Genomic DNA, 24,508 nt, shown 5'->3' with positions numbered 1-24,508 from the left:
AAAAATATGACCTTAATTAATAAATTTGGTAATGAGTAGTGTTATTGAAGAGATAGTATTCTATAAACTGAAAATAGTTGAATTTTATTATCTTTTTAAAGATAATTAAATCATGGAGTATCATACCTTCCTCCAAAATAATAAAACTAAAATTATTTCTCAAAAGATTTTATTCATACAATTTTTCTACCCACTATCACTGTAAGGTTTTTAACATGATAAATATATTTTATGATAAATATATTTTGATAAATATATTTCAGATTATATGAATGAATTACAATGGAAGTGATATATACACTGGCAATATGCCTAGAAAATAATGTGGCACTGAAATTGTGAAAACTCTCATAACTTTCTGATTGATATAATTGATGGCAAATGATACTGTTTATAGCTCAGTATTTTTGAAATCTGTAAAAGGACTTCACAGATGTGCAACCTCGTAAACAATAGTTTCCAATCTTTTTTATCTTGCCCATAAATATTTAAAATTCCTATTCTCCAAATTGAATTAGTTTGATATGAACACATACTGTTTCCATTACTGCGTGCATTATCTAAATACTATGCCAATCAAAATGTGTTAGATGTCTTAAATGGCTTTTATAAGCAATACTCCGTGCAATGTGCTGGTATGGAATTTTTAAATGAAACCAATATTTCTGTTCTTTGGGAAAACTTCTCTGACTTTGGAATTACAGCTAATAAATATTTCTTAGAACAATATTAGTAAGCTCTCCAAACCCCCAACCCATGATTGTCTAAATTATGTTTTCTCTTTCTCCTATGTAATTCTGGGCCAAATTCCTTTCATAAATGTATATAAAGATATAAAGGGAACACAAAGAAAGGGATGACTACATCTTCATGCTTGTATGAGGTATGATAATTGAGTTGTGTAATTTCATGATTCTATATATGAATTAAATATTCTTATGCATCTGTATGTAATTGTGGCATTGCACAAAGATGAACAGTAAATCCATGCTAATAATTTAAATGTTTAATTTTTCATAATTTAGGATGACATCGAGTGACAAATAAAAACTACCCTGACATGTCAAGAAAGAGACCACAGAAGAAAGATGAAAGCTTTATATTTTATTGCCTTTAATGGCACCTTTCTCTGCCTTGTGAAGGAGGGGTCTGTCTTTACGTTTTGCAATGGGCCCCACAAAGTATGTAGCAGTCCCTGCTGTCAGGATCAACACCTGTGAGAGAAAAAGGGGAAAGGAGGATTGAGCTGAGGGACAAGTCTGTGATCCATCCACAAGGCCACAGGAAACTCTGCAGTTGGCACAACCCTCAGAGATGTTCTCCACTGAGATGAGAAGATTAGGCGTTTCCGCTCTATATCCGCCAGTCTTGGATGAAGAGTCCTGGGAAGGCCACTCTCCTCAACCAAGGCAATCTCTAAGAAACTCAGCTGCAAAGTACTTGCTAATACCCCTCCCAGCAGCTGGAGTAATGAGGGCCTCACTCAGCAAGGGGAGATCAGGGCTGGGTGGTGCAGCACAATATCCAGATCAATGCATAAAGGAGTTTGGCCCTTAAGTCAGTTGCTGTACCTCTCTTTCTAGTCAAATGGTTCTTATTTAATTTTGTGCTATGTTTATGAGAGCTCCCTGACAATATAGCTTACATATTGCAAGGAAATAGTCAATCAAAGAGAAGTCAGGAGGTACCTGGTGTGCAACAGCCTGACACTCTGAATGTGCCTCCTAAATCAGAGCTTATAGATAGTGGAATCTGAAAATTTCTCAGATATAGCATCCTTGAAGCGGGGACCCAGGAAGAGGTTGAAAATGAACCTTTGCCTAGGAAGGAAACATTTTTTTTTTTTTTTTTTGGTTTGATTTACCATGAGAGCTTTTCTGCCAAGTTGCGGTAGAGACATAATCAAAGCTTTCACATCATCACTTGTGCTCTGCTCACTGGGGCTTTAGCTCTGACATTGTTAGACTATCAATTCAGTGCAATCCACAAGACTTACAGCTATGCCCACATTGAAAGAAAAAAAGGAAGGAAGGAAGGAGGAAAAGGGAAAGGAAAGGAAGGGAAGGGAAGGCAAGGGAGGGGGGAGGGGAAGGAAAGGGAGGGGAGGGGAGGGGAGGGGAGGGGAGGGGAGGGGAGGGGAGGGGGCGGGGAAGGAGGAAATTATCCATGAAGTAGCAGCATAGTGGACGTTTTCATACTTAGAGGTGACTCTTTTTATCATGGGATGGATACCTCCCTAAAAATTTGCCCATCTTTAAATGGTGTTTAAAATGTCTTATTGCTTTTTAATGCAGTAGAGAGAACTTTAAGAATATATATAACCTACAAACTGCTATTCAAATATTTTCCATTTCTCCTAATTTAATAAATTAAGCTGACACATTTTCATCATTTTGTTTCAGGACAATGACATGGTGGTATGATTCATGCAAGCAATACAAGCATGCTAGCTAATTGTTAAGAAGCTCAATAGTACTGGTAGCAGAAGTGAGAAGTAGGAAAGGCTGCAGCCCTTGCCATGGCCCTTGGCCTAGCCCTAGAGCCCCAGCAGTGGAATCCTAGACATAGTTCTGCCCCATATTCAGGGCTGACTTCATAGAACTGCAGTCACACAGGGCCCTACACTGAGAAGTGCCCCACACTTAGTTTAATTCACTATCTTGAAACTCAAAACGATTTTTGAAGAGTCCTTTATTTACAGTTTGCATGGGGTCCCATAAATTGTATGGCCAATCTTGTCCATCTTCCAAAATCTGTGATAGCACCAGAGAGTTAAGAAGCAAATCTCAGAGAAGTCTCAACATCTGGAAGCAAAATTGCAGCCTCCATCAAATTACAGAATATTCTCTCTACACAAAACGCTATAAGTGGAGCTGCTCTGGTGGAGAACCCTGACCATTTGGTCTTTGCTATTTTGACCCTGTAAGGTTACGTGCAGAATCTTCAGGATCTATGGAACACAATTTGGAAACCATTGCTTTGGAGTCTATTGTAATGGTTGCAGAAAAGTAAACATCCAGAAAGTGGTCACTCCACTAAGTCTAGCAACTAATATTTGCATATATTTCATTAAACATGCCATTTCTTCTTTGGAATTTTTTTGAAAGTGTGTGTATGTGCGTGTGTGTGTGTGTTTTCTCCCAAAGTGTGATAAACAAATAAGACTAAAAGTGCTTACATGACTTATAATAGCACCCAGATAGTGAATGTTTCCTCTCTGCCATCCATTATGCTAAGCTCTTTCTAATTATATCATTTAATCCTCACAACACTGAAACTCAAAGAAGTTTCCCAAGTTCCACAGCTAATAGGTTACACAGCTAACATATTTTAATACAGGACAGTCTGACTCCAGCATCCTTGAACTAAACTTCAGTAAAATACTGAAATTTATAAGATTTTAAAATGCTTAAAACCTCTATTTGTTGATGAATAGGCACAGTAAAACTATGATTAAATAGAGAGTATTGCAATGAGTGAGTAGAAACGGGAGTAGTTTAAAATGTGTAGGAGTGTGAGAGAAGTCGTTAGAAAAGAAAAGTGAGCATCACTGATGTAATGCCAAGATCTAACTCATATACTTTGTCTTTTGAAAGCAATTCTTACTCATTTTAAGAGGGAAGTGTTAAGTAAATATCTTTAGAAATTTGCTCTGGGTCTAATGTTTCTTGGTTTGCATGAACTGAGCAGACCAGAAGAAGAGATTAGAAAGAAATAAAAGGATATTGAAATGTCAGTGATGAAAAAATATGAGGCATTTCCACAACTGGACTCTTTATATAATGTAGAAGAGTGAATTTGCATGTGAAAACTGACTTTTCAAATGAATATAAATATTTTCTCCTAGAAAACTCCATCACCAAAAATAACTCTTCCTACTGAAATCATTATGCTTCTGGGAATTGGACAAGTCACATCACTTAGAATTCATTTCCCTGGGTTCTTTCACAAGAAAATAATCAAATCAGTTCAAGAAAACAAATCATTTTATGGTTGGCACCATCTGCATGATCATATGAGTCACTGAAGAATTAGTAGTCCTGCCTCCTTTTAAAATAAAAAACAAAGAAGATGTATACAGTGAAATTTAATGGGCAAATTTTATATATATAGGCATTTACAAAAGAGGAAAAACAAATGAATTGTCATTCATTAACTAATATGTGCAAAGGAAAATAACAATAAAAACCTTATTTTTGCATAACAAACTGTCAAAGTTTTTGTTTGCTTGTTATTTATGTGTTTTTGAAAATATCTAATGATAGAGTGTAGGCAGAAACTTATTCCATATAAAATTGGTAAAAGTAAAATTTAATTTAATCTTTTATGAAATCAATTTGCAACATGTAACAAAACATCTTAAGAGTGCTTATTCCCTTTGAATGAATAATTCTATTTCCAGGAATAAATCCTTAGGATATAAAGTGAAATGAAGCATTAAAGAAAAATTTAATATGAAGATATTTATGATGTTTTTATTATGGAAAAACTGGGGAGAAATAACATTCTATTATTAGAGAAAGGTTTAATAAATTATGATACATAAATAAAAGGAATGTTGTCATTAAAATTATTTTCACAAGGAGTTTTTTAATTCACACAAAAATTTCATTAAAAATATAAGTAGTAAGAGAAATTACAATATAAATTATATATATCTCAATTACATCTGAAAATATGTGTAACTATAAATGTGGAATTGATCTACAGAATAAACATAAATTTTAGTATATTCATAAATAAAATACAATATAACCATGAGATGAATAACGTACAGCCACAGAGATCAGCAATGTTAAAACTTATAGAACATTAAATTGAGAAAAGAAACCAAGTCCAGAAGAATACAGGATTTCTTCATTTATATAAATTTCAAAATCAGAAAAAGCCAAACAATCTTTTTAAGATATATGTTCATGTGCATGCATGTGTATATGTAATAACTATCAAGTCACAAGGCTACATGGAACACAAAATTCATACAGTATAGAATTATTGAAGACGAGAATCTGGGAGGCAGCACCAGGAATTTCAAAGCTATTGATAATTGATAATTTTCTCTTTCTTAAGATAGGTGGTAGCTACACAAATGCTTGGATTTTTTTCATACACATACATTTTTCACACATACACACATGAAAAATGTCTTTAAAACTGAACAGAAATAGTTTTTAAGAGTAAAAGGAAATATGACAAACTATTTACCATAAGTATTCCTGAGTTATTTTGACTAAAACGGATGTATTTTCGTCTCTAAAATTCATGTATGATTCAAATTTATTTTATTTATTGTCAGGAAAGTATCTGCTAATTAAGTCCAAAAGCAACTACCAAAAAACTTAGCTCTCAGGAATGGCCTGGCACAGGAATGTTATTCAAAGGAGAAAATTTAGTAGAAATATTTTTAAGTCTTTTTTTTTTTTTTTACAATTGGTAATAATATCTATTACAAGATTCCTGAAAGGATCAAATGAAATAAAGCATGCAAGCATGTTTTGCAAGTATACAAAATACTAAACAAATATTAATTTTTACCATTGCCATTACTATTTTTCTACTGAGAAATAAACTTGCAACTGTACAGAAAAAAAAATTAGGAAACATTCCCTAAGTGTTGAGTGACCTTGTAACATGTAAAATAGATATCATAATCTCTTTCCCTAGAGATATTTAGCAAAAAAATGAGTTGATTGTGGTCTGCCTGGAAGCAGTGGTATGGCCTAAATTTTCTCATGCACTCATTTCAAACCTTCCATTTTTATACAATGTGCTAATGTGGAACATGTGTGTGTATTTATGTATATATGTGTGTTTGTGTATGTGTGTATGATAAAGTTCAGATGTAGAAATATGGAGATAGGCAAGGGTAGATCACTAGAGAATCAACTCTTACAGGAAAACTTTTGAGTTGTTTATAAATTATAAAATCATAATATATTACAATCAATTGTAATTTGAACATCATCTAATAGACTATTAGCTAAATCCTTTTATTTTACAAATGCAGAAACTGAAAATTAAAGCACAATTAACTTACCAAGATTGTATAAAATTATTGTATCAAATGTCTTTAACTTACGGAAAGTCCAGGGTGATACAGATTTTGGCCAATTAATTTGTGTTAAATACTATCAGCCAAAATTATAGTTTTAATTTCAAGGAATGACAATGTTCTTTGTCTCTTTTCTCAAAATTTCTTGGGCCTTATAGCCCAGGAAAATGCTAGCTATCCATTAAACAACTAGCAATTACGTGCTTTGTATAAGTGGATTTAACTTAATGAAATCCAGCTATAGTGTACCTTATATGCACGAAATGCCAGGCTAAATTCTGGAAGATAGAAAGAAAAGTATGGTTGATCTTTTGCCCCCAAAGAGATTACAATTTGAGATGGTTTCTGTCCTTACTCCTTCTGTAGAAAGAAAAAGGTAAAGAAGTATTATTTATTCAGCACCAAACACAGGTTGGGTCTATTTGCATGTTGTCACATAATCATCAAAATAATCTTGTAGAGTGACTCCATTGCCCCATTTTTTTCAGATTAAGATATGGCGACCCTTTGTAAATAACTTGCCAACAACACACAGTTAGCATGTAGAAAAAATACAACCGCTGACTATGCAATAAATTGGGCATTGAGTATTTAAACGGCCAATGTGGTTAGGCTGCATTTTTTGCCATGTATTTGTGGATCATATCATTGCCCTGATTATGAATAATCATTAAAAGAATAATGTTGTCACTTCTAATTTCTCTAAGATTTTTTAAAGTGGCCTATCCATTTTAACCAAGGGTGTAAAACACAACAAGAAGATATCTCTATAGCAACAGAACATTTCTGCCCTTTGTGAAAATAAAACTCTAGTCATTTCTTTTCAATGACGGTATCTTATCTTCAACTGTCGGGGTCAGAGATAATGTGGTTAGTTCTTGTTAAAACTGTCAGTTTCTCTTTAAAGGAAAACAGTACCTATTTTAACCATCTGTGATGGATACAATCCTAAATTGTTAGCATTGCCCAATTTTGCCATTAAACAATAAAAAGAAAGAAGTGCTTCTCTCTCCTTGTTCCAACAAAAGATAAGAAATCCTGGTTTTACTTTCTTTACAAGGAAACAGAAACCTACTACCTTTGCTATTCTCAACTAAATTTTGAAATGGAACTGTAGTGGGTTTTCTGACTAGTAATGTCAATATTCATTTTAAGTAAACCTCCAAAATCCAATCTCAAATGGTTGTGTATCCATCAGTTATTATTGCTACAACCACTTTGGATGCACATTTTTGCATCTCTGTTGCATCTATACCAAGATTTCTCAACTTCAGCACTATTTATATTTTGAACCAGATGAATCTTTCTTGTGGGTGACTTTGTGTTGGCCTCTTCCCTTTAGATGCCAATAGTATACCCACTCCCAGGGTTACAACTAAAAATATTTCCACATATCCAAATATCCCCTTGGGGGCTAACATTGCCTTCAGTTTAGAATCACTGTTCTATAAGTAGGAATGAATTTGCTAAATTATAAATTCACTATAACTATTGTGAATTTATATCTATCTACTTATAGCTATAAATAGATCGTGCCAACCAGTTTTCCTGATTGGTTGTATCAGTTTTCACTCTCATCATGAGGTGTATGATGAGAGTTTTACTACATCTTCACCAACACTTAGTATTGTTAGTCTTCTCAAGTTTAGCCATTTTGATAGAGATGTAACAGTATAGCATTTTTTTCTGATCACCTTTTTCATATGTCCATTTGCAATAAGGTCTATTATTTTAGTATCGATATTCTTTCTTCAGCTTTATTGTTGTTTACATTCTCATCTTTTTTTGATCTTTCTACATGCTTATATTTTAGGTGTAATTATTGAATGAGCTTTTAGCTTCTTTTAAACTGCAAATTTAGTACATTTATATTAACTGTTATTTCTGATACAGCTGTACTTCTTTCCACTCTCTTAACTTTAGCTATGCTGTGTGCTTTGTCTCTGAATGTTTCTCTCATGAACATATTAGAACTGAATTTTAATTTTATCCAATAAATAAATGTTACATACTTTACATGCATTTAAATTATTGATGTAATTGGATCTATTGAAGTGATTGCATATTTTCTGTTGATTATATGCTTTCACTGCTGCCTCTTTTCTCCTTTTCTACCATGTTCAATTAACAATATTTTCTGTGTCTTTTTATCCCTTTGATAAGGTTAGAAGCCATAAATGCATTTTTCTTATATTCCTTCTCCCCACAGTTCTTAAAATTATACCCTTAACTATAAACATTTGTTTTAAAAAAACCACTAAAGTTATTCATTTCTTTCTAACTTCCTTAGTGTAGATGACAAGGACCTTAGCAAGTTTTAACTACTGTCTACATTTAACTCCCCATTCTTCAGAACTTATTATTCACTTGAATCTTGTTATTATTTTCTAAAATTTTAGTTTTACTTATCTTTATACACAGATTATGTTGTTATTTTTTTATAATCAATATTCAACTAAATTTACTATTATCTTATAGCCATTAATTGGTTTCCTTGCTCCTTGTTTCTTATATCCCATGCCTTTCCTCTGGGTTCCTTTTATCTCCTTCTTGAAAATATGCCCTTAGTGATTATTTTAGTGATGGTCTGTGCAGGATAAGCTGTTTTAGTCTTTGAATTCTCTCTATAGAATGTTAATATTGGTGAATACAAATTTCTCTTTTTCTCCAGCACTTTGTAGATATTTCTTCACTGTTTTCCAGCATATGTTGTTACTAATGAGAAATCTGCTAATATTCTACTTGCCACCCCTTAGTAGAAAACGACTTTGTAGGTTTTACAGTTGTCTTTTAGCCTTAAAGTTTGCAGTTTTGCTAAAATGTAACAAGAATTTATTTATTTATTTAAATTGCTCAGTTACAAGTTGCACTGTCATCTTAAGACTCAGGTCTTCAAATCTGGAAAATATTCAACTGCTGTCTCTTTAGCTACAGCTTCTCTGCCATTTCTTCTATATCCTTGTTCTGCAATTCTGACTATCTCTGTTGGAGCTTCCAATCTAGACTTAATGCTTCTCCATTTTTGTGTGCTTACACACATGAACACATATATAAATACATATCTTTATGCCTTGGAGTAGGCATACAATATCATGTTGCCTCATGTACTCTTATTGTAGGCAAGGGTATTACCTACAAATTTACTAATTCTTTCCTGATCAATTGTGGTATGGAATTTATAAGTCCAAAGAGTTTATATTATTATCTTTATATTTATGTTCCATATTTCTAATTGTTTCTTTTTCCTATTGACCTGTTTTATTTCTGCATTTTTGTTTACAAGTTCATGTTCTTTTTATAATTAATATTATTATTCCAAGTATCTTTTTAAGAATGCTGGCCATACTTGTATTCCATTATTTTGAAAATTGTAATATAAAAATATTTAGCTATGGAGTGAAATCATTTTCTAATTATTGATTGTTGCTTGCTATCTTTCTTAACAGTATTTTTAGTAAAATTTGTAGGTTTTGCTCCTTATGAGTTGGGGTCACTTGCTGATCCCTGAGACTGTTTTCCAAGAGAGAATAAATTCATCCCTTTGAGAGACAACACAACCCAACAGCACTAATTCAAGCCATGTGTTAACTTGAGCACCCCGTCTGTAATGGAGGCACTGGGAGCAGTTTAAGACCATTCTCCCCACAGGTACTAAAGTGCTAGCCAGCTGGTCCACAGCTTATTCCTGCTCACTTTTTAATATTGCTGTTCAATTTCTGCTCCATTGAGAATCTCATCCTTAGTTTTTAGTCTATCTATACATTTTTGGTTTTCTATTTTTATATGGTGTTTCTCATTGTTCTGCATTTGAACTAGAGAATATGCTGGTTGTATTGTGTTAGCATGCTCTCATCTCAGATGGATTATCTGCTCTTCTCTGTCCTGCACTATTCTCCAAGAAGCTGACTCTTAGGCACTGTGTTACCCAAGGACTTTGGCTTCTAGTTGGATTTTTCCAAGGCCAGCACAAGGAGATCAGAGAGCAAAAATAGACAGCTTGGAGTATAAATTCCCTGTTCCCACCTTGCTCTAAATAGCATTTCTATCAGAGGCTGTATTCCTCATGACTAACAACCCTGTCTACTTCTGCCCAGAGGCCCCACCTCAAAGACTTCAGTTTTTACTATTTCACAATTTATTCCCCTTTCCCCTTGTGGGATAGATGTGATAATAGATGCCCCTGCCCAGACTTCCATGACTACTTCCTTCATTTCAATCTCTGTATTGAATCAAGTATATTGGATTCTGCTTCCTGCCAAGACTATCATACAGAAAGGTTGACAATGTTTGCAAATAATTCTCCACAGTGACAGGAATCCCTTGGTGTCACTCTTAACCACTTCTAAAGTGCTTTAACACGTTACTGTATTTACTAGGTAATGGAGACATGTTTATTAAATTGGCTAATTCAATAAATATTTTATAGATATTTCAGTACTTGATAGCATAACATAGATACAAGACTGCAGTACTTCTCTTAGAACAGGGTCAGTAATTCTGAGAACCAAGAGTAAGTTGGTTAGATTTGATCCCATTTGACTATATTTAGCTTCTTCAAATATATATCCATGTCAAATCTCAAACACAACCCCAGAATCACTGCCAAGTTGCTTTTCTATTAATTATTCCTGTTATTTTGGGCAAAATGCTTGAGAAACTGGGTATGCTCTAATTTAGCTTTACATGAGTAAAGGATTAGGAAATTGAATGTTCAACAGACTTGATATAAGAATTTCACCTTCTGAAGTGTTCCAGGAGTTACCCTAACAGAATTGTAAAGAGTGTCAACATTTACTTCGTGAAACAAATGTTTTATTTCTTAAGGCATGCTATGCACTCCTCTGTTTGACACATTCATCGGATTCCATAAGGACATTGACAGCAAACAAAATTATAATGGCATCTTGTCATTTCACACCCATCACAAAATCAGAAACTGGCAGTAAGACAAAAAGATCTTTCCTGGGGTGTGTGGGTGATGATCAGCATATCCAAAGATATCCTAGTTCCTGAGAGGTAACTCCCTGCTTATACACACATGTACCCCCATGACATATATACAGGCACACACATTGTTTGAATATCTAATTACTCATCTGTGCTTCATTCTTGTCATTTTTTTCATGTGAAACGAAGACTACTTAAGATTTAACAAGAAAAACAAAATATAAGGAAACAAGAGAAAGAATAATTTTTACCCAAAATAAATACATATATCCTACTTGAGCACAAGAGTTATTCTTTTTCAGATGCAATCCCAGAGGAGAGACAAATGGGGAAGGGACTATAAAACATATTTTAACACAGGCTTTTTTTCAACTCAATTCATTCAATTTGTATTGAATTTACATCTATTTCTACATGCTGACTTAGGTCATGGAGATTCAAAGACAAAGCCGACTTCTATTATTAATAAGTTTATAAGTTGATGTATGACTACTAAAACTCTCATAAGTTCAGTAATAGTACTTGAGAATTTTATAAGTGGACTTTAATTCTAATTAGAAGTATTCATTTAAAATTTGACAAAGGTGAGGGTCTTGGAGTATGGAATGATTGTGGTAGCAGAAGATATCAGAATGAGCTTTTGTCAATGGCATTCTAGAGATTAGTATGTCTAAGGGTATGGAGCCATAACATTTCATCTTCTGTCCTGGTAATGGCACATAGAAAGTAATTAATACTTACTTTACATAGTGATTAAGTGCAGACATTCTGGATTTAGGAAAAAAAAAATGGGTAGCAATATTAGCTTTTCCATTTACTATAGGTGTAGTGTAAATTCTGCATCTTGATCACTACGTCTTAAAATGAGGATTATAATACTTTCTAGTTTATATGGCTTGTTTGAATATGCAGCAGGATAATGCATGTAATGTGGTTAGAACAAGATATAGTACATAAAATAGCAAATTCAATAATACAGAATATCTCCAGAGTTTGGGCTGCTTAAGTTAGGATTTGAGTCGTGACGTTAGATAACAAGTTGAAAAATTAGAGTGCTGTCAGACTGGAGAAGCCATGAAAAATCTCAGAATGCTCAGTGGCACAATATTTGCACCCATATTAATTCAGAGCTGGGAAATCCTACTGACCACAGTCTATAAATTGCCAAAGAATTTATGTCTGGAGAATCAATATCTTGATATTCTTCCCTACAGATCTCAAGCTTCAACAGAAAGTATTATTTTTAGTCCTGTGCCACTGCCTAACTGGCCAAGGCAATTCTAGAATAAATCAATAAATTGCACACACACAAAAAATCTACTTTTCTTTCCAAGGAAAACATCTTAGGTATTAAATAGCAAGATAAATAATCTCTTTTGCTTAAAATGTTAGTAACAAATCAACTAATCAGCATGCAGATCTTGAGAGAGTTAAAGAAAATTTATATCCCATTTCCTGGAGCACAATATAGGTTGCTTGCTGCTAAAAGAATACAGTGATATGGCAGCTGGGGTGGGGGTGGAAGGTGGGGGGTAGGGTTTCCACGTGCCAATAGGAATCCATGAGATATGAAGGCCATATGTTGTACTAGAAGGAATCCTTGGAGCTGGAAGAAAAAAGAGCATCTTCTCTTATGAGTTACATTGAGTTTGAGCACATCGTTTGATCTTTCTGGACCTCAGCCTTCCCTTCGGCAAGATGATCTAGTTGCCTTCGAGAATCAGTGTTTGAAGATTCTCTGCTCTACACTTCCATAGAATACCTTCAGCCAACATGATTTTAGAGAAGAATACCAGACCTCTATAGACCTCCATTGTGCCTACATCCTCTATAAGCAGCCTTGCTATTGCTGTTTGCCCTGCTACCCATAGAAAAGTTATTTAGAACTATTTGAATAGTCCCACCTTGCCTTTTCTCCACAGTAAGTACATTCCTATTCTGAGTGAGCACAGCTAGCTGACTGTTCTGAGATTTGAGTCTTCTTTGGTCTTGATTCCCTACCTTCCATGAGGATAAAGATTTCAGTCTTTCTGGAGCACCAGGTAGGATTCATCAGATCTGTGGTTTATGGCAAATGGTTGGCTCTACATTGTCATTTAATAGTGGGCATACAAAAATCTCAAATCTTGATCATTTAAAGAGTTTTCAAAAAACATTTTATAGTGATGGAAAATAAATCTCACTTTAATAGATGCCTTTATTTTTATTGACATAGTTGGCTTTCTGTTGTTGTTTGGTTGGTTTTATTAAATTAAGTTGCCAAAGGCAAAGTAAAATCTCACTAAAATCGAAGTTCTCCACTTCAAATGTTATCCCTGTGCTCCAAGTAAACCTTATATCTTCATTTTCCAAGGTTAATGTGGCATCTGTATTCAGACGTGCTAGAAAAGATGGTTTGAAGTAAAATTATGTTTAATGTAAATATTTTTATTAGCTTGACCCCTCAGTTAATCATTGACTCTCCTTGCTGGGGAATGTACGTTCTCTGACATCCCAGGGGAGACTACCTTGTGTTTTCTGCACATTTACATTCTGTGACCCAGATAGCTTAAAGCTATTTCCAGTATATATAAGCTTTGTACAGCAAATGAGTAATTTTGATTTCATCTCTGGACTGGGAATTAGTCAGACATTGGCAATGACACATGGTATGTTATCAGGATCCAAAATGTACAAGATTTCAAAGTAAAAAAAGAAACTTCTATGATAGAGGATCAAAACAAAGCAAGCAAATTTCAGGTTAATAAAAGTTGTATCCATTACTTATTGCAAATTAGTAGTCCACTAAATATATTTACAGAAATAAAATTGTATCTTTGGCACAATTCAGTCACTAGGCAATAAGGAGTGTGGGGATGAAGCAGAGAATAAAATTACTGGAATATTCATTCTATATTTTTTAAAAAATTATTTAAACCTAAAACTTTCTGAAAAGTGTAGAGACAGCATATTATACAGTGATTAGGAGTATGCAGAGTTTTGAAGGCTCTTTATTAGCTGGTGTCCTGAGCAGATTAATGAACTCTGTATTTCTGTTTCTTTTTCTATAAAATGGGGCAATAATCACATGCACATCCTAGGTTTTTAAGAGGATTAAATGGAAAAAATCCATGTAAGGCATTTACAAGGTTGCCTGATATATATTAAGCATTCAATAAATATTTGCTTATTCTGTGTCTGTACTAGCACCAATGGTATGTATGAAATGTTTCATGAATGGTGAAGGAGAAATTGCAAGAAAAAATCCTGAGAGGAAGAAAAGCAAAAAAAAAAAAAAAAAAAAAAGGATCAAGAGAAAAAGGAGAGATATGCAGAAGCCCTGCCTTCAAGTAATTTATATTCTTGCTATGGTAACAATATCTGACTAGAATCAATTAAAAACAGTCAAGTGATGTATAATGGTACTAACTCTAGAGAAAAACAAATTCAGAGAAAGGAAAGAACAGAGTGTGCTAGAATTATCGGAAAAGACTCCTTGAAGAAGCTGACCTTAGTTATATGATCCTAAGGTTTTGGTGGTGTAATAGTATTTGCATCTCTCTACCTTCCATTTCTTCTTAAATAAAGAATCAAAATAAATTTAAATATATCAGAAAGCAAGTTTAATTTGGTTAGGATATATAAATATTTTTCTTATTTGTAAGTTAAATTATTCTATTTGTGAGGTAATACATGTTCTTAAGGAAGGAAGTAGGAATAGATTCTTTTTTTCCCAGAACTACTTCAAATCATAGTGTTGGGCCATTTCTGGGTTTGTGATAAATAGCTTTACTCCAGGATTTTCAATTTGAAAACTGGGAGGAAACTTAGGGATACCTGGTGTGATGAAAACTAAGACTGGATCTATTTAATAGATAAAAAAGTTGATTCTAAGCTTCTAAGTAGGAAGACCAACTCATCCTAATTTGCCTGAGACTGTCCCAGTTTCATGTGCAGGGAACTTCCAAGTCGTGGGACAGTTGGTTACAGTATTTACAAGATGTAACTAAAAGCAGGTAATTTCCTAAAAAAAAAAAATCCCTGAACAAAATTCATAATTTCTGTCCATTCAATTTAATCTAGCACATTAGTTGAATTTAAGAGAGTTTACCTATTAATATTTCTCTTATTTTTCACAAGCAGAAACTAAGGCCTTGAGAGTTTAGAATGCCTTGCCCAAGATGATCTAAGAACCCCATTGATCTGACTCCCCATTCAGTGTGTTTTTTTATCCTATTATACCTGTTGTTTTAATAAATTAGCTCTCAATTAACTAGTCCAGAGACACTAAATAAATGACTTAATTTCTTTGAAAGAATTAGTCAATTTTTGATACTCCCAAAACATTTGCTTCATAATGTGTCATCAACTTGTTATGGCATTTTTGTATCCCATTTTGTTTATTTTTCATGGTCCTCTCTCCTATTAGCATGTAAGCTCTAGAGCAGTGGTTCCCCGATGAGGGATGTCCCCCAGAAAGACATTTGGCCATGCCTGGAGACATTTTTGGTTGTCATAACGAGGGAGTGCTACTGTTATCTAGTGGGTTGGCATACAGTGGAAAGAAGCTGAGAATGCTTCTGAATTTCCTACAGTGCAAAGGAGCCAAGGATGGCCTCCACAATAAAGAAATCCCTGCCCCAAATGCCAATAATGCTGAGGTTAAGGAATCTTGCTCCAAAGGTTTGCATCTGAAACTCCATATCCCCAGAACTTGCCAAAAACCATACTTGGCACATACCTGACCTTCAATATATACTTGTAGAATGATTTTTTTTTTATTCAAAACAGTTTTAATCTATTAAGTGCAGGAGCTTTGGAATATAAAGCAGTTTGGGTACAAAATATTTTCAGACAATCCAGGTTTCAAGAGCTTGAGCTTTTACACCACACACCATCGTACCTACTCTTGGCTCCATGACCATCATGTGGCCTTGAAAGAGTTACTGGAGATAAGTATAATACATTCCTCATAGGGTTGTTGAAAGGATGAAAACCAAGTTTACATGTAGAAAGGAAACACTTCATCCCAGTGCTTGGCTCATGCCATGCAGCCAGTTAATGTCAGCCATCATGCATTATCCCTTTGATCTGATATTTAACATCTCCCTATATGATAGAAAGGGCAGAGATCCTACAACCCCTGTTTTGCAATTGAGAAAATTAAGAGTTAGAGAGATGGGGTCAGTTGAGCATTATATTTAAAAAGTGGCAAAGTCTATACCCAGAATTCAATTCCATGAATTCACATCCAAAAATTTTCCTCCACACTGTTCTCTCCTTTATGAAATGACATAAAAAATCCATGTTGTTCATTCTGAGGGAAATAAGATTTTAATCATGGCCTTGTCTATAGGATGCCAAAGCAATACAACAAAACATAAAAAAGAAACTCATTTACATTTTTTTGTTGCTGTTTTTCTGAAATTGGATGCTAAGATTTCTGGACAGATTCATAAGATTAACCAAATTTTTCACTTTTTATCTCTGTTAGGAATTATGAGGAAATAAATATTGTCATCTCTATTACCAGACATTATCCAAAATGAGTCAAGATATGGTCATAGAACATTAACTGGGAACCAAAGAATAGGCTATTCAGAACAAACAAAATAAGTGATAATGCTAGTTTTTTTTTAAAAAAAAAAGTAATAGAAAAGAACATATTTGCTAAACTTATTTAATACAAAGCCACAACTATAGTGCATGTAAAATTTGTACAAATATTGTTTGGAGGAGAAAAAGTGGTACAGGAATTAAGTTTTCCTTGTCAGAACTCCAAAAACCCTTTAGGAAAAGGTAGCAAAAAGTCCAAAACAAATTAAATGATGGGAATACACCTGTGTTTTTGGCTTTGTACTTTGAATGAGTGCATGGGGAGAACCTGATTTGTGAATTCACAAGACACAATAAAGTTTATGCTGCCAGTAAATCTGTTTGCAACAGTTTTAACTGAATGATTTTTGTGCCTGCATACAGCCTATACCATCTACAGAACTACCGTTATCAATCTTTTGACAATAAAATAAGATAGATGTAAGCCAACATACAGGTTACAGAAAAGCAAGTCTTTTCCTTTTTTCTCCCTGTTCATAAAATAGTTTGCAAACATGTTACTCTTACAAACAAAGCTTTGTATATATTGTTTAGTTATGAAATTAGTGTCATAAATCCTTACAAATACTTTCATTTTGAAATAAAATGTGTTTGTATGTAATAAGTGCTCATGTACTTTTTCTTTTACCTTGATCATCACCTGCTTCTCCACCGAGTCTACCGTCTACACCTGCACCAAGCACATCACACCTTCCATCATTGCGCAAGGATATGACACTGTGTCCTTAGTCCATTTTTTTTTATTTTAAAAAAACTATTGGTTTACATGATTTTCTTTTTAAATTTGGTTAATGTTTTATTTTAAAATATATAGTGACTTTTATGCTCAAAAGTATTTGTTTTTAAATATCTCTTATGTAAACATTACTGTGTTAAACATAGACGAGAGTGATCCAGCCTCTGCCTTTAGGTCCTTACAGTTTAGACTAAAAGGGCATATTCACAATAATATTCACAGAACTCCTTAATTTACTATTAGTAAGGGATCTAAACAGTTTTATTTGCTGTGCTTTTCCAATAGTTTATACGCATATGATGTTAGAATGCCATTTAGTTCCACCCTGATTATTAAGTATTATTATTAAACCTTTGTCAATCTGGTAGGCAAAAATGGTGTCACATTGATTCTTTAAATTGAAATTCTTTGTTTAATACCAAGGTTAATTTTATATGTTTATTGTCTATTTTAGAGTGATGATTTTTGTTATAGATGTTTTAATGTATTATTATTGATTAATAAGATAGCTTATATCTGAATGACATCAATATTTTTTCTGTTAGACTGCCAGAATATTTTCACATTTTGCCTTTTGCCTTTTAATTTTATTTGAAATGCTTTGAAAGAGATAGTTTGATTTTTTAATTATTAAATAACTAATGATCAAGCACTAAATGTTCCCAATGTGATAGTACTTTGTATGCTTTATCTTATTTAATTTCACAGCAGTCTTGCTAAATAGATACCATTATTATACATAGGGAATTTTATACATAGTGAAATTAAAGTTTCTTAAAGAGGGCCATTTAACTTCCCCCAGTTCATTCAAATAGGACAATGAAACTACCATGTTACAATCTCTCGTGTTTTCTGTCTAGAGTCTCATGTTTAGAAAGAATATATTTGCTGCAAGATCATTATATCCTCCTTCATTTGCTTCTTGTTCTCTTGTTGTTGTTGTTTTGTTTTTTGTTTGTTTGTTTTACATTTACAACATGTAACAAGTGTACAAGTGTTGGAGTATTTGAGAACTGGCCCATCTTTTCTTCTCTCTCCCAATCCCTCTGTCTGTCTCACTCTTTGTCTCTGTCTCTGTCCTGTCTGTCACTCTCTCCTTAAGTCGCATGATTTTAAATAGCTTCTCTGTGTAGTTTACTACCAGCCTTGTATCTCCAACCTGAACTTCTTCACCCATATCCAAGTTTACATCCAGTTGTTCATGAGATATCATCCCTTGGATGTCAAATAGTTATCTCAAATTAAACATGTCTAAAACAGACATCTAGAAATTTCCTCGCATTTCTGTTCTCCTCAAGTCTTCCTCATCTCAATTCACATTCCTACTAGACACCTAGTTACTCAAAACAAGAATCCTAGGAACACCTTTAATTCATCATTGATTCTCCATCACCATATCCAATCCATCAGCTGGTTATTTCTAACCTTCAAATTATATCCCAAATACAGCATACTGCAGCCATCTCTCATAAGTACTAAATAGTAACTCTCCTTTTATTCTGCCACTCATTCTCTCTCTACACAGCAACTAGAGTTATCTTTTAAAATGTAAGTGAAATAATATTGTTCCCTTCTTAATACACTCTTTTGCTTGAATTTCTCCTTCAAAACTCTAAAGATGGCCTAATTCATTTAACTTATCTAGCATTATTCTGCCCAAGATCACTACAATATAATTGCACAGTTTTTGCTTCCACAAAAAGATTTCAAAAAGTTTCCTCATGCAAATTATTCTCTTAAATGTCTTTGTACTTTTATCAGTTCAAATACAGCCCTCTGAACATCTGTTCCTGATAACGGTGGAGTCACTTGTATTAGGCTAATCCTCCTAAAATTAAAAGTTATAAACTCCAGAGAGATACATACATGAAGGAATTTAAGAGTAACCAAATGAAAGACAGAAATTGAAGGGAGCTGATACATGAAACAGGGAAATGCATGGTGTGAGACTTGTGTTATGGAGCTTGTCACCTGATGGCACTCTCCTACACACCCTTGCCTTAGCTTGCTAGAGCTGCTGTGACAAATACCACACACTGGTAGGTTTCACAACAGGAATTTATTGGCACATGGTTTGGGAACTAGAAGACCAAAATCAAGGTGTCAGCAAGGTCATACTTCTCCTGGGGTCAGTAATGTTCTGGTGATGGCAGTCCACCATCACATGGAAATCTTTCTCTCCTCTCTGGGTTCTTTCATCACTTTTTTCTGACTGCATCCAAGTTTCAACTCCTTACAAAGTTTCTGGTAATATGCATTAAGATTTGGCCACATCTTCCAGAGGTCCTATTTACAAATGGGTTCACCCCGACAGAAACATGGATTAAGATTTGAGCATGTCTTCTGTGGGGAACATGATTCAATCCCTGACAACCTTGTATTGGTTGGATAAAACTCAAGCAGAAAATGGCTTGAGGAGTCAGAGGATAAATTTTGTCATTGCCAGAGTGGCTAGAAAAGAGAAATTCCAGAAAACAGATAGTTATTTTGGGTGGAGCTACAAAATCTTACATACAAAAAATGTTATGTCCTAACTTTGGTGGTTACACAAAGCTATATATTGTTAAAATTCATTTATGTAAAAAATGTACCTATCGGGATTCTTACAGAAGGTTATAAAATAAGTTTAAAAATGTGATATACATAATCATTGGTGCTCAATTAACAAAAAATATGTTGTTTCAATAAATATTATATTTATTTTAAACCATATCTCGAACATACCTCCTTGTAATAATTGTCTATTTCCTCAGGAATGCTGTGCCTGCAACATCTGAACATTTTCTCAAGTCATTTAAGCCCCTTCTGTTTTACTTTCCTTGAATTTCATGATGCAGAAATATCATTGTGATCTTATTTATATTAACTGGCATTATATGAGGTCTTGAGCAAGTTTTTCTATATAATATTTGATTGCTGATTTAAAAAAAAAATTTCCTTGACTGTTAAACCAAATATAGATTCATTTACAAATCCAATGGAAGGTCCCTGGGAATTTTAAATAAGGATCTGCCTATTTCATAAAAGGAGACTGACTCTGAATAATATTATTAAAGGTCAATGCCACAGCTGTGCATTTGATGAGCAGCTGTGTGAACCACCAAGAACAATGAACCGTCTGATTGTCACTGGACCCGGCCGTACCAGCAGTTAGGACAGAAGGATTTTGAACAGATTTAGAACAAGTGCATACTAGATCCTGCTGTGGATACTCTAACTATCAGATAATTTGAAGTAAAAGGAATAAAGACAGTGCAGCTTGAAAATAATATAGATACCCTATAGACACTTGGGTTGGGAGGTAGACAGAGAATGTTCCCCAGAGGCAACAGAAACAGTCTCCTCTAAAACGTGAAATAAATTTAAGTATTTTAGGTTAGAGAATATCTATCAAAGTAGGATTTTTTTACAGCATTTAATGAAATAGTAGAAAAATTCCCACAATCCCACTTTCTATTGGCAGGGAGATGCCTAAATCCTATCTACTTGAGTTAAGAATTTATCTCGTATTTTTAGGAGCTTATGGTGACATTGTAAAATTTTTTCTTTCCAAGATGATGGTTGGAAAATAAAGGAACATATGATGTGTTGTTCAAGCAGAATAAGTGAGTTAACAGCTGACAAATGCGTGTGGGTGCTTCTTGCTTGTTAATAGAGTTAGTTTTCATTTCATTCACCATTCGTAAGATTATGTATCTATACCTGTATCTATCTAATTTGCATATATACATCTCTTTCATACATACACACACATATATACATTTTATTCCTCCAGGTCATTTAAAGAGTTGTTAACAAGGATCAGCCTTCCTTCTGCATCCCCATCCACCTCCTGGCTTAGCAAAATGTTAGGATTACACATCTTTATAACAACATTTCCATCTTAATTTTTAAAATTAAATATATATATATTATTTTAATCATCTGGTGACTTTCCCTTACTCTTTTCTCTGGCCTTCTCAATGGAGAGTCCATATTTATTCTGGCCTCCTCAAGTTTTCTTACCTTTCATTTTGATGTATTCTTCTTTGAACCATGTGGTTTTATACTTAAGAAATATCTAATAATCCTCTTGTGTAGCACTCCAACAGGAACAGTTAGGCATTTAAGTAATTTTACAGTAATCATTGATCATATTTTTTCCAGCATCTATTTTGCTGGCCTCTTTGATTTTTTATTCTTTTCATTATAGTTATTCTCAGTTTTTTTTTCTTTCCATAGAAGTGGATAATATGCTACTTTATTCCTTCAGTCTCCTAAGTCTTTGCATAAACATATAACCTAAAGCACAGGGGAGTGAATCCACATTTTAGTTCCTTGAGAGATTATCCTAAATATTATCAGCTCCTGAACATCCTCCACTATGAAGATTTAAAGGAAAGAAGGCCATCTTAGTTGGCATGTAGAGTTCTCAGAAACACGGTGAGTCAAAATCTATCAAGACATAGACGGTGCACCAAATCTGTGTCTGCTGGGACTAAATTGGATGAGAATAGGAGTCACCTTCTAAGTTGGCTGATCATTATGATAAAAGGATTGACTCATCTTTTATTCTTTGGAGAAGAATAATGAGCTGGATTCTGGCTCACTTATCCCAAATGATTACATAACTTGCAGTTATCAGTTGGTAATAGAAAATGGGGATGAAGAAGTTCTCAGCAAATCTCTGGACTTTATTTTAGGCATAATTTACACATCAATGATAAGAATTATTTAATCTAACTTTTGCTCAAGTATTTTCTTTGGAACATTAATTCCGTTTTATGTCTAAAAAATCAAAAGTAAGAAAAACTCAAGAGAAATAGTTTGGGAAATTCTGGGTTCAGCAGTTTAAACCAGTTTCCTTATTGCATGGCAGCTAGAAGTCTTTAATGCTCTAGGGTGCACTGTGAATATCTAAGAAGGGTATATAATATGCAGCATTTCTCAAATGAATTGTATTAAAGAATCCTTTTTTTTCAAGGAGATTCTTAGAGAAGTATTTTATAGATCATACATTGGGAAATGCTGCTCAAATCAAAACTGGTGATATATAGCAAATTGATATGATTGCATTAAATTTTCATCTTTCCAGATCATACTGCCAAAAGAGAGCAAAATGTCCTGAGGGCAAGTAAACATATGGGAGAATATCAAAAGTCCTGAATAATCAGCCTTGAAATGCTACAGAATGAACTAAACTTTTAGTAATAATTAGCCTCCAGATTGTTCTGGAAATATGCTATTGACTGGAAATCTAAATCAAAGCCTGTCACTACCAAACACCTTTTTTAAAAGTAAAATACTATATTTTCTAAGCAATAATGCCTGCTTTGCTCTCTCCAGAGCTCAGGGTGCTGTCCACCAGCATCCAGTGTGCTCGTGGCCGGGAAAAAGGCCAGCAGAGCCAGGATTGAGCTCTTTCCCACTCAGAGCGAGTGATCACATTGATTAGTAGCTACTCTGTAGGATCTGGGAGGCAGATGTCTTGTTCTAATTACAGTTTTAGCACCTTCCACTCCACATTTCCCTGCTGCTGAGGGTGCTGTGAAGTCTCTGCAGATGCTTATCATTATCATCTAAACTCCACTTTGAATGCAAAGTAGTAATCACAGGAACTTAAAGAGCAGGCTAAATTCACATGGTGCAGTCCCAGACCTCACCTGAGCAATACAAGAGGAAACATGAATTTGTCCCTTATAGGCACAGAGAAATTGAGGCAACTGTGGTGCCCTTTAGTAACTTCATTTATCCCATACTACATCAGGGAAAGAACAGGGAGTAATACTGTGCAGACCACTCCTGGCATAAGCATTCAGAGATCATGAAAGAGTGGAAGAACAATGAATGAGACTAAAGCTATGGCCAGGCAAGTAGAGAAAGCCATGTCATTTCAAACAGAAACCTCTCTTCTCAGTGGGCTCCACTGTACCCCTCAACTGGCATTCTCTATCTCCCTGCGCATAGCTCCTCATCCTCTTTAATTGGTTCTTCCTTTTTGATCTGTTGTTAATGCTAGTGGGTTTTTTGTTCTGTTTTGTTTTTCTAAGTCACTCACTATTTTCTCTCTAATCACTCTCCATTGGGACCTTGATCCATTCATTCAATAAATATTTACTGAGACCACTTTGGACAAGAAACTATTCTAGAGGCTAGGAATATAGCAGTGAACAGAACAGGAAAAAAAATTGCAGTCCTCCTAGACCTTATATTCTACTGGACTGTGATGCAAAATAAATAAGTTAAACATATACTATGTCAGAATGTAATAAAGTTATGGGGAAAAAATAGAGCAGGTGAAAGGCTCTGAGGTGGACCTGTGTTTGATATGTTTTACACAATGTGACTAAAGCAGAATGAACCAGAGAAGAAATTAGGTGAAAGAAATAGTGGGGACAGAGCATGAAAGAAAATAGTTCTCAATCCAGGCTGCCCTTCATAATTATCTGACAAATATTTTTATAATACTAATGCCCAGATCCTATACGAGACCTATTAAATTAGAATCTCTGAATGCAAGGCTCAGGTACCGGTAGCTTTGATAAGCTCCCAGGTGATTTCAATATGCAGCTTATGCTGAGAACTATGGAAATGTGGGCTTGCCGGCAACTGTAAGGGGTTAGGCTTTTACTCTGAGTGAAATAGGATGTTTTTATCAGAGGAATGACAGGATCCTGCTTATATTTTAAAAAGATAGCTGTGGTTGGTATGTGGAGAATAAATTGTTGGGTAAAGGGTGGCAAGGGCATAAGCAGGCAAACCTCTTATGGACTCTGACACTAGACCAAAGTGTTAGCAACAGAGATTGTAAGATCAGATGTTGAATACATTTGGAAGATAAAGTTAACAGGATTTGCTAATGCATCAAATATGGGTGTGATAGAAAGAGAGAATTCAAGGATAACTCCACAATTTTGGTGCAAGAAGGGTGAAGTTACCGTAGATGAGGTGGGGGAGAATGTAGGAGAAAGTTGAGATGCGCAGATTGGGAGTTGATTTTGAATTCATTAAGTCTCATGTCTATTAGACATCCAAGACTGTGGTGCAGACAAATGGATCTAGGACTCTAAAATTCAGAGAAGTGGTCTGGGCTGGAAATATACATTTGGGAATCAGGAGAAAACAGATGGTTTTAAAACCAAGAGACTTTAGAAGATCATCCAGGAAATGAGTGAAATGAAGAGGAAAAAATGCCCTTG

Source organism: Choloepus didactylus, chromosome 9 (assembly GCF_015220235.1).
Source record: "Choloepus didactylus isolate mChoDid1 chromosome 9, mChoDid1.pri, whole genome shotgun sequence".
NCBI lineage: Eukaryota > Metazoa > Chordata > Mammalia > Pilosa > Megalonychidae > Choloepus > Choloepus didactylus.
Note: the sequence above shows the minus strand (reverse complement) of the source record.